Source organism: Gadus chalcogrammus, chromosome 22, assembly GCF_026213295.1.
Source record: "Gadus chalcogrammus isolate NIFS_2021 chromosome 22, NIFS_Gcha_1.0, whole genome shotgun sequence".
NCBI lineage: Eukaryota > Metazoa > Chordata > Actinopteri > Gadiformes > Gadidae > Gadus > Gadus chalcogrammus.
Genome location: NC_079433.1, coordinates 769614 through 777845, shown reverse-complemented (window position 1 = coordinate 777845; position 8232 = coordinate 769614). Strand labels below are relative to the sequence as shown.

Sequence of the window (8232 nt, the reverse complement as noted above, 5' to 3'; positions counted from 1 at the left end):
CCTGCGCAGCTCGCACGCCATGTGGTTTTCTTAATTGGTTCATTGGTTGCATCTGGTGCATTTCACATAAGAGGGAAACGGACAATACATTTGTGTCCTCCACTGTTTGGCAGTTTATCGTCTCCCAAACACGGTATGTTGTTGTGTTCTCAGAAACTAGAACGTGTGTGTAATGTTCTGTTGAGCTCTGTTGTGACTTATTTGTCTTCTCTTCCTGTTTCACAGGTTAAAGACTTTTTGAAGTAAAGAGGAGCATCTCATCTGGACCTGATGTGAGTAGAAATGTGTCGCAAAGCACAACTGCATTGACTTGGATGTTGAATATAAATCACTGATAATGTGTGAAGGAAATCGGGGATTGTGGTGTTTTAACTCTCATTTGAAATTAAATAATGATTTTACCTGAAAGTAACATTTTAGAGACTATACATTCAAACTTCTCAAAGTAAGAAGTAGTCACTCTTGAATAATGACAGTCAAATAATTACTAAAACTTATTTATCTTAAACATTATTTAAAAGTTGGATGATCCCAAAAGCCCTGAATTTGTATTGGCATTCATTTATCTGATTTAATGGCTATGGTAGAAGTTGAACCTTGGGACAGTGCCCAAGTTTGGGGACAATAATAAGTAAACTGTTTGTTCCTTCAAAGGTCTATCATGGATATCTAACTGCAGTACTGTGAGTATCCCAACTTTAACATGAAGATGAACTGCGAACTGTAAGTCATTAGTTTCTCATTACTCTTGGGCACATTGATGTATGTTGGCTTCCTGGTGAGTTAACCCGTTAGCTGAAGGTTGATCTGATTAGTAAGGATCTTTTATTGGTTCATGGGTTACTTAGGCGTTTGGTTTATGTTGGTTTTAATGGTTTATTAAAATGGTTACAGGCTCCAAGTTATTGTTGTAAGCTGTAGTAATGAGTTGGGTTCTGATGTCTTCAGTCTTCTTTCCAGCTACTCTCCTGAGCTCTGCATCTTCATTACATGAGTGTTGCTTTACTGAGGAGGGTGTGGTCTGAGTGAGCAGAGGTGCATACTGGGATGCAGAGCTGTCTGAAGTCTACAGGTCTGTAGACACGCCCCCTCAGGGGAAACCGAGTGTTTGAGAAACCGTCGTGACGTCAGTTACATGGACCGGAATGTTTTTTAAGATGGAGACAGGGATGCAGAAGGAGAAACACCAGGGGGAGATGAGGGGGCTCCTCATCTCAACGACTTCCGTCTGACACAGAGAACCATGGAACACTTTCAACAGTCCCCTCCAGGCATCGTGACTCCTCAGGAACAGTTTCATTCCAGAGAAGGTCTCATTTGGGGCCATTCCAAGATGGATCCTGCTCCTCAAGAGCCACCCCACTCCACTGGGTGGTCTTCTGAACAGATGATCTCCTTCCTGTCCTCAGGCTGACTAAAGCTGCACCGTTTGCATCTGTGAAGGCCCATCAATCACTAAACCACTGGACTACAAACACAAGACTTCAGAGATGTTGAAACAGCGTGCATGGAGACTCCAAGCATAATCCATCACCAATGTGGGACGCCACTGAAGAATGTTGTACATAATTTACGTCTCTGGAGATATTGGTGGTTCTGTTCTGGGTGCCCTGACAGAAGAGCTGGGGGTGGATGATGGAATGGTATTTGGCATGAGGTTTTTACCCTGCATGAGTGTTTGGTCTTTTATGGCTGCTTTTTATGGTGTGTGTTTGGGTTTGACATGAGATGGAAAATTTTTGAGCATCGTTAGGGTTCTACTGTGTGTGTGTGTCCCACTGCACCCGGCACGGGGTTCTACGTGTGTTTCCTTGGTTCTGCGTCCTGCTTGCTTTGACATTGATCATTTTCTTACGGGGGTCTGTATGATTGGCTTGGTGTATTGGAATGGTCAACTAAGTCATACCTGCTGGACGGCCACACGTTTACTTGAGGCCTCCAGGAGACATGAAGAGCCCTGAGCGACACTCCGGAGCGATATCCTACACACTGGGCAGGAAGGAGAGTATCCAAATCAAGTGTAAAAGGATGCAAGCGGCGTGTTCAGATCAGCGACTTCAAACTAGGACTACACCAATCAGGATCAATGGAGGATGGACACCTAAAGGCATTCCACAAGGACTCTGAAGTTGGAAAGGGACCTCAATGGATGTTCAAGATGACCTTCAGACCTGTAATGAGGCGGATCTTCCTACCTGGCTGGATTGATGGAGAGCCCTGTGGATCTTGTCTTGCTCTCAGTTGCACGTCTTCTCAGGCTGAACTGTATTTGCTGTACAGGACTAGCTGAACGATCGGTTCCCTTAAATCAGAACCAATCTGGGAACTCCAACTACTGCGCTCTTAAAGCTGAAGTTGTGCTCTTCAGCTGAGGAGGCAAGGAAACCTTCACTGGGGCTACAATGTGTATAGAGGAGACCGTTTCGAAGTGTTCCATGGTACTCTGATGAAGACCGTTGATGTGTTTCACTGGCTGAGAGGAAGAACCCTCACATCCTCCTCTTGGCCTTTCTCCTCTGAGAATCCTGGTGCCATCTTGAAGAATATTCCAGCTCATGTAACTGATGTCACGACAGATTCTCAAACACTTGGTTTCTCCTGAGGGGCGTGTCTATAGAACTGAAGACTTCAGACAGCACTGTATCCCAGCACTCATCTCTGCTCACTCAGACCACACCCTCATGAGTAGGATGCAACACTATAGCGATGGAGATGTAGAGTTTTATAAGTAAAGAGGGAGCAGACAACGTTGATTCGAACCCAACTGCAATTTAAGTCTTTAAATCTTTAAACCATGACGATGGTTGGATAGTTCAGGAATTGGGCTTAATTTTATTATGGGCAGTCCTTTCGCTCAAATGCCCACTTCTCACTGGACCTGTACATGTGTTGTTTGGCTGGCATGATTTGCTGTTGGTAGTGAGGCGGTCAGGGTGACATTGCTTGGCTATGGTCGGCTCTCTGTGAGCTCACTGTTTAGATTTGATCTGTATGGTTTGTACCCTGAATATCGAGATAATTGTTGTTTTTATTGTGGTTTTGTATTGAGTTATTCCATTGTTTTTAAGCAAGGAGTTGAGGTTTAAAGTTGTTGTGGAACGTACATGGTGGTTCGGTTCTTCGTACGGTTTTGAGTGATTTAACTTGTACACACTGGGTGCATAATAATGTAAAGGTACACTGAATAGCAGTAATGACCAACAGCAACAAACAGATCACATCAAGGTAAGTCTGTTGGCTGTGTTTTAATGAAGACCATCGCTGGACTTCAGGATCTTCCTCCGTTCAGCTCAAGGTGAGGCGCTGGTTCTGTTTTTTCTTTGGTTGGTTCCGGCCGGAATGTTCGGATTCCAGTCGGACGGTTTGTGCTTCCCGCCGTGGAAGGTTCTGAGTGCGCTCGCTTGATTTAGTCTCAATGGTTAGCATAGAACGTTGTAGTCTTGACAACCATAAGAACCCACGTGGCCGTTAGTTGGACGTGAATCCCCTGAGGGTATCTGGCGGAACGTTCTAGATGTATTTGCGTATCTTGTAGAGTTTGTTGCCAACAGAAACTATTTTTCAGTCAGTTTCCATTAGGAATTGTTGCCCCTTATCTTAAACTACTTACGTTTGATATTGAATACACACTGACGCGTACATCGTACAATATGTTGATAATTTCCGACTGTTGCGCCGACTTTAACCACGTTGACGGGACTCTCGCTGCGTTCAAAACAGCGTTCTACTTGCGGGCCCATTTCTGATCATCAGTGAAGGCTGAAGATCATTTCAAGGTGGATGACAATTTGGCATTTCTTCGACGGAACCCTGCACCTGAATATGGCTGAGTATATTTGATTTAATATCGATACTGCTTAGTGTTCTTTGTTACTTCAGCTTTCGTACGTTCTAAATATCTGGTGTCAATAATTGCCACAGAAGTAAAACCCTACCCAATGGAATGACGTTAAACAACAACTTTGGTGCTTGGTTACCAACTGGATAATAACAAAGCTAAAATAATGTCTGTCTTTCCCACATGTTACAGTAGAAGAAACTCTAGAACTGTATAAGGTTAAAAAGGTAACATGTTTGTCCCAAGGTGTCTGCCTCCTCACCCAGAGCCAGACCTCCACCTCCTCACCCAGAGCCAGACCTCCACCTCCTCACCCAGAGCCAGACCTCCACCTCCTCACCCTGAGCCAGACCTCCACCTCCTCACCCAGAGCCAGACCTCCACCTCCTCACCCAGAGCCAGACCTCCACCTCCTCACCCAGAGCCAGACCTCCACCTCCTCACCCAGAGCCAGACCTCCACCGCCTCGCCCAGAGCCAGACCTCCACCTCCTGTCAGAAGTCCTCCAGAACTGGTCAGTGCTCTGGTGTGTGAGTCAGTTTCAATGCATGGGCTGAACAACTTCTTTAAACTTGTCGACTGCTCTGTCTTCATTCCCAAAACGGGATGCTCATGTCTGATCTATCCAGTCTTTTCTAGCCTTGAGTTATAAAATAATAGTTAAATTAATTGTGTAAATCGGTTTCGTAGTCAAATAAGTTTATTTTTGGTTAAATGCTGATATAAACCTGCTGCTGTAGCTGAAAGGCGAGGCTGAGAGGCTGGGGACCGGAGGCTTGTGGTGCCAGGATGGACCGGAGACTGAGGCTGGAGACCAGGGGCCTGCAGCACCGGACCAGAGGGTAACCATCACCAATCTCATCTGAAAAACTAAAATCCTCAGTTTAGGGTTAGGGTTAGCCATTATTGTTACGAGTGCTGCTATGACCGTAGTGGATGAATTGCTGAATGGGTCAATCTGTAGACGTTGTCTAATTCAAGTGTTTAAATATGTTTAAATTCGTCTTCCATTTTACAAGTGAACCTCAGATGCAGGAGGTGGGGTGTGTTGCGTCTCCAGGTGATTTACTGCTGAGACCAACTGTTTGTGACCAGACCAGGAATCCATGGCTGAAGGGGCAGATGGAGGAGCCGTGCTGAAGAACCTGCCTGATGGAGAAGCCGTGCTGAAGGCCCTTCCGGGTGAAGGAGCTGATGGAGGCCCTGCCTGGTGGAGGAACTGATGGAGGCCCTGCCTGGTGGAGGATTCCTGTCGTTGGGTATATGGAGCCCGACTCTGAAGTGATCATCACACTCAGTGCCACTTAGCGTAGAATACTGCTACCACAAACTACCGGCATTTGTTAATATACCAGACAACTACATCTGTTTTACCACACATTGAAGCAAGACTTCCGCTGTTTGTTCCAGACCAGGACTCTGGCTGAGGAGCGCTGATGGAGGAGCCAAGACTCTGGAGGACGACATCACTCTACCAACAAGGATCCAAGTCAGTTTGCATAAAGTAAAGTGTGGACTTGTTGTAACACAGGATTAGTTTGTCCAGTAGTTAAGTTAAGGCATACTACTGTGGTTGGTTACCAGACAAACTACAGCTGCTACTTTGTGACGCGTAATTAGAGGCCAACTACTGCTGTGTTTGTGACCTCACATTAGAGCCAAACTACTAATGTGTTTGTTACCTTACATTAGAGACAAATTACGTTTGTAACCCGACCAGGAATCTGGATTACTGACGGAGAAGCCATACATCTGGAAGGCAAATCCTGAGGACGACCAGGACTCTACCGTCAAGGATTCCTCGTAAGTTTGCATTATCTGGACCTGGTGGACCAGGTAGGGGGTTGGGGGTTCAGCTCTCAGACCATTGGTGCCGGGTTCAAGTCCTCGGGGTACAGTCAGGGCCGTTGCACCAAATCCTGGGCCCCTATACAAGAGGTACTGATGGGCCCCCCCCCGGCCCCCCCCCCCCCCCCAAATTCCCCCTACCAGCCCCCTGCGCTGAATTGTTGACCGGGGGGGGGTAGTAGAGAACAATTGTTGACGGGGGGGGGGGGGGGGGGAGACGTGGCCGTGTGCGACTCCTAAGACTATGGACTGGTGGATAATTCAATATTTATTATTATTTATTTTTTTATTGCCATGGGCCCCCCCTCTGCCTTGGGCCCCCCCACAACTGCCTCACTTTCCCCCGCAGTCCGTCAGCCCTGGGTACAGTGATGCGTCCTTGAGCAAGGCGCCCTAAAGCCTGCCTGCTCCTTAATGACTTATCTTTGGTTCAGATAATGTTGCATCTTTTGAATATTGATCCATGTCCTTGTTTGCTCCGGGCAGACACACCAGAGCTGAACCTCACCTGATCCTGTTTGGTCGGGGTCAGACTCACCTGAGCTGAACCCCACCTAATCCTGCTGGTCCCGTCTCCTCAGTTAATCTTAGCCTCATCTTCCAGAAGACCTGCTGAACTCAGCGGTCTGATCCTGATGGATCAATGACCTCCAGTGGGAGTGATCTTCTTGACCCCACATGTACCCGTGTGCTTCCACACGCCTTACCCTCACGTCTGTCACTAACCTCACTACTACACTAATCTCCTTACCTTCTTCTTCCTTCTCCGTGGTTCGAACCTTTACTCTGAAGGAGTGTCTTCTTGAACCTTTACTCTGAAGGAGTGTCTTCTTGAACCTTTACTCTGAAGGAGTGTCTTCTTGAACCTCACGTCTGTCACTAACCTCACTACTTCACTAATCTCTACTCCTTACCTTCTTCTTCCTTCTCCGTGGTTCGAACCTTTACTCTGAAGGAGTGTCTTCTTGAACCTTTACACTGAAGGAACGTCTTCCTGCCCTCAGAGGGTTCAGCGTTAGGGTTGAGAGTCAGGGTTTAGAGTCAGGGACAGAGCTGGTCAGGGAGGATGGTTTTACACAAACCCCTTCATTTGCTTTTGTGAATGGTGGTGACATTTTGAAATTATTAATTTGGGAAAATGTTTTCCTCTGCTTTCCTTTACAAAAGTATGTATTAAACTTCTGTCAAGTGTTTTTGTTTACACTGTATATTAAAATCCTACATTGACTTCTGCATGTTTGGTGCGTTTCATTAATTGTCCTTTGACTTGGTTAATGTCAAGCTAAATATCAGACATCCATATTACTACTAAATTCAAGCCTATTCATGTATTTAACAATGTACATACTGCCCCCGCAGGCCATTCTCTGCTAATACAACACGTTCAAACCACCAACCCGGTCTCCCATCGATGTACAATAGCTTTGTTGGTTCAAACGGAAAATGTAGTTTGGTGTGAGACTGTTGTCCAAACTGTCCAACAGAGGGAGCTGTCATACACCTCAATTAATTGTACAGGAATGTGTGTGTGTATTTACCTTTTAAAAAGTTAATGTGCTGGTCTATGTCTGCAAATAACTCTGCCTCAGCAACAGGTTTGGTCGCAGCATAGGAAGCAGTAGCGTGCGGTGCCCCCTCATCTCGGTGGGGCAGAAACGACCGGCGTATGACCACATCCACAATTTATATCTATTTTTAATAAGTATATTTTAAGCTACATTAAAACATGTTAACTAAACTAATTGTGAGTAAGAATTAAAAATAAACCAATAGCCTAATGTTACTGCACGCTTTTGAAGTGCCATCCGCAACACTCGTCATATGATGTCGGGCTAATTAGAATAGCCTATGTGCAATGGAAAATCCAACTCTGCAACGTCAAACATTTCAAAGGACATATTCAACATTATAGGGAAGTTATTTCTTCCATATTTTATTTTAACAATCTAACAACAATTTAACAACAGGCTTAGCGAGTGCATTGCAAATACATGAAAAGTAGAAATACCCGTTGGCCCGACGATGTGTGCAAATCTCTCAACAACACTTTTGAAATCAGCTATTTCTCAATAACAGCTGTTTAAATCAGGTATGAAATCAGGTATACAATTTTAATACCTGCTGAAATTGATAAATAAATAGGTTTCAATGCCGAAAGATACAGGCGGAGTAATTCGATTTTAAACAACAGTCCTAGAATATGACCATGGGGCAGACTACTTAACGACCATATGGGCGTCTTATAGCGCGGATTGCAATTCTTATTGCAGCCTGCAGGGTTATGCGAGAAACATACGGAGGGACGCGGGTTGTTGAGCTCCGCCGCCCCACATTGCATGACACGTTAAACTCAACTAGAATAGCCACCATCAATTTGATATCAACAGACCAAAAATAGTCGGAAAGCCTACAGAAACTATAGATAGTTAATGTGACAATCACATTATTAACAATAAACTTGGAGCAATGATTTACTGAGGAACTATTTTTTTTGGGAGCATGCTTTTGCAGGGAGTTCGCCGCCCCACCTGCCCATATGGACGGCA

General features: G+C 45.3%; 1 long non-coding RNA gene across 1 annotated transcript in view; it reads left to right on the top strand.

Moving 5' to 3' along the window:
* The window catches only part of LOC130376336 (uncharacterized), a 7013-nt gene extending 110 nt beyond the window's left edge, over nucleotides 1–6903 (top strand). Inside the window, exons 1-8 of the long non-coding RNA XR_008893977.1 lie at nucleotides 1–133; nucleotides 226–272; nucleotides 655–4352; nucleotides 4579–4680; nucleotides 4934–5097; nucleotides 5249–5327; nucleotides 5559–5641; nucleotides 6173–6903. The exon at nucleotides 1–133 is cut by the window's left edge and continues 110 nt beyond it. This is a non-coding gene — a long non-coding RNA (uncharacterized LOC130376336). The remainder of the gene's footprint in view (nucleotides 134–225; nucleotides 273–654; nucleotides 4353–4578; nucleotides 4681–4933; nucleotides 5098–5248; nucleotides 5328–5558; nucleotides 5642–6172) is intronic.
* The last annotated feature ends 1329 nt before the right edge of the window (nucleotides 6904–8232 follow it).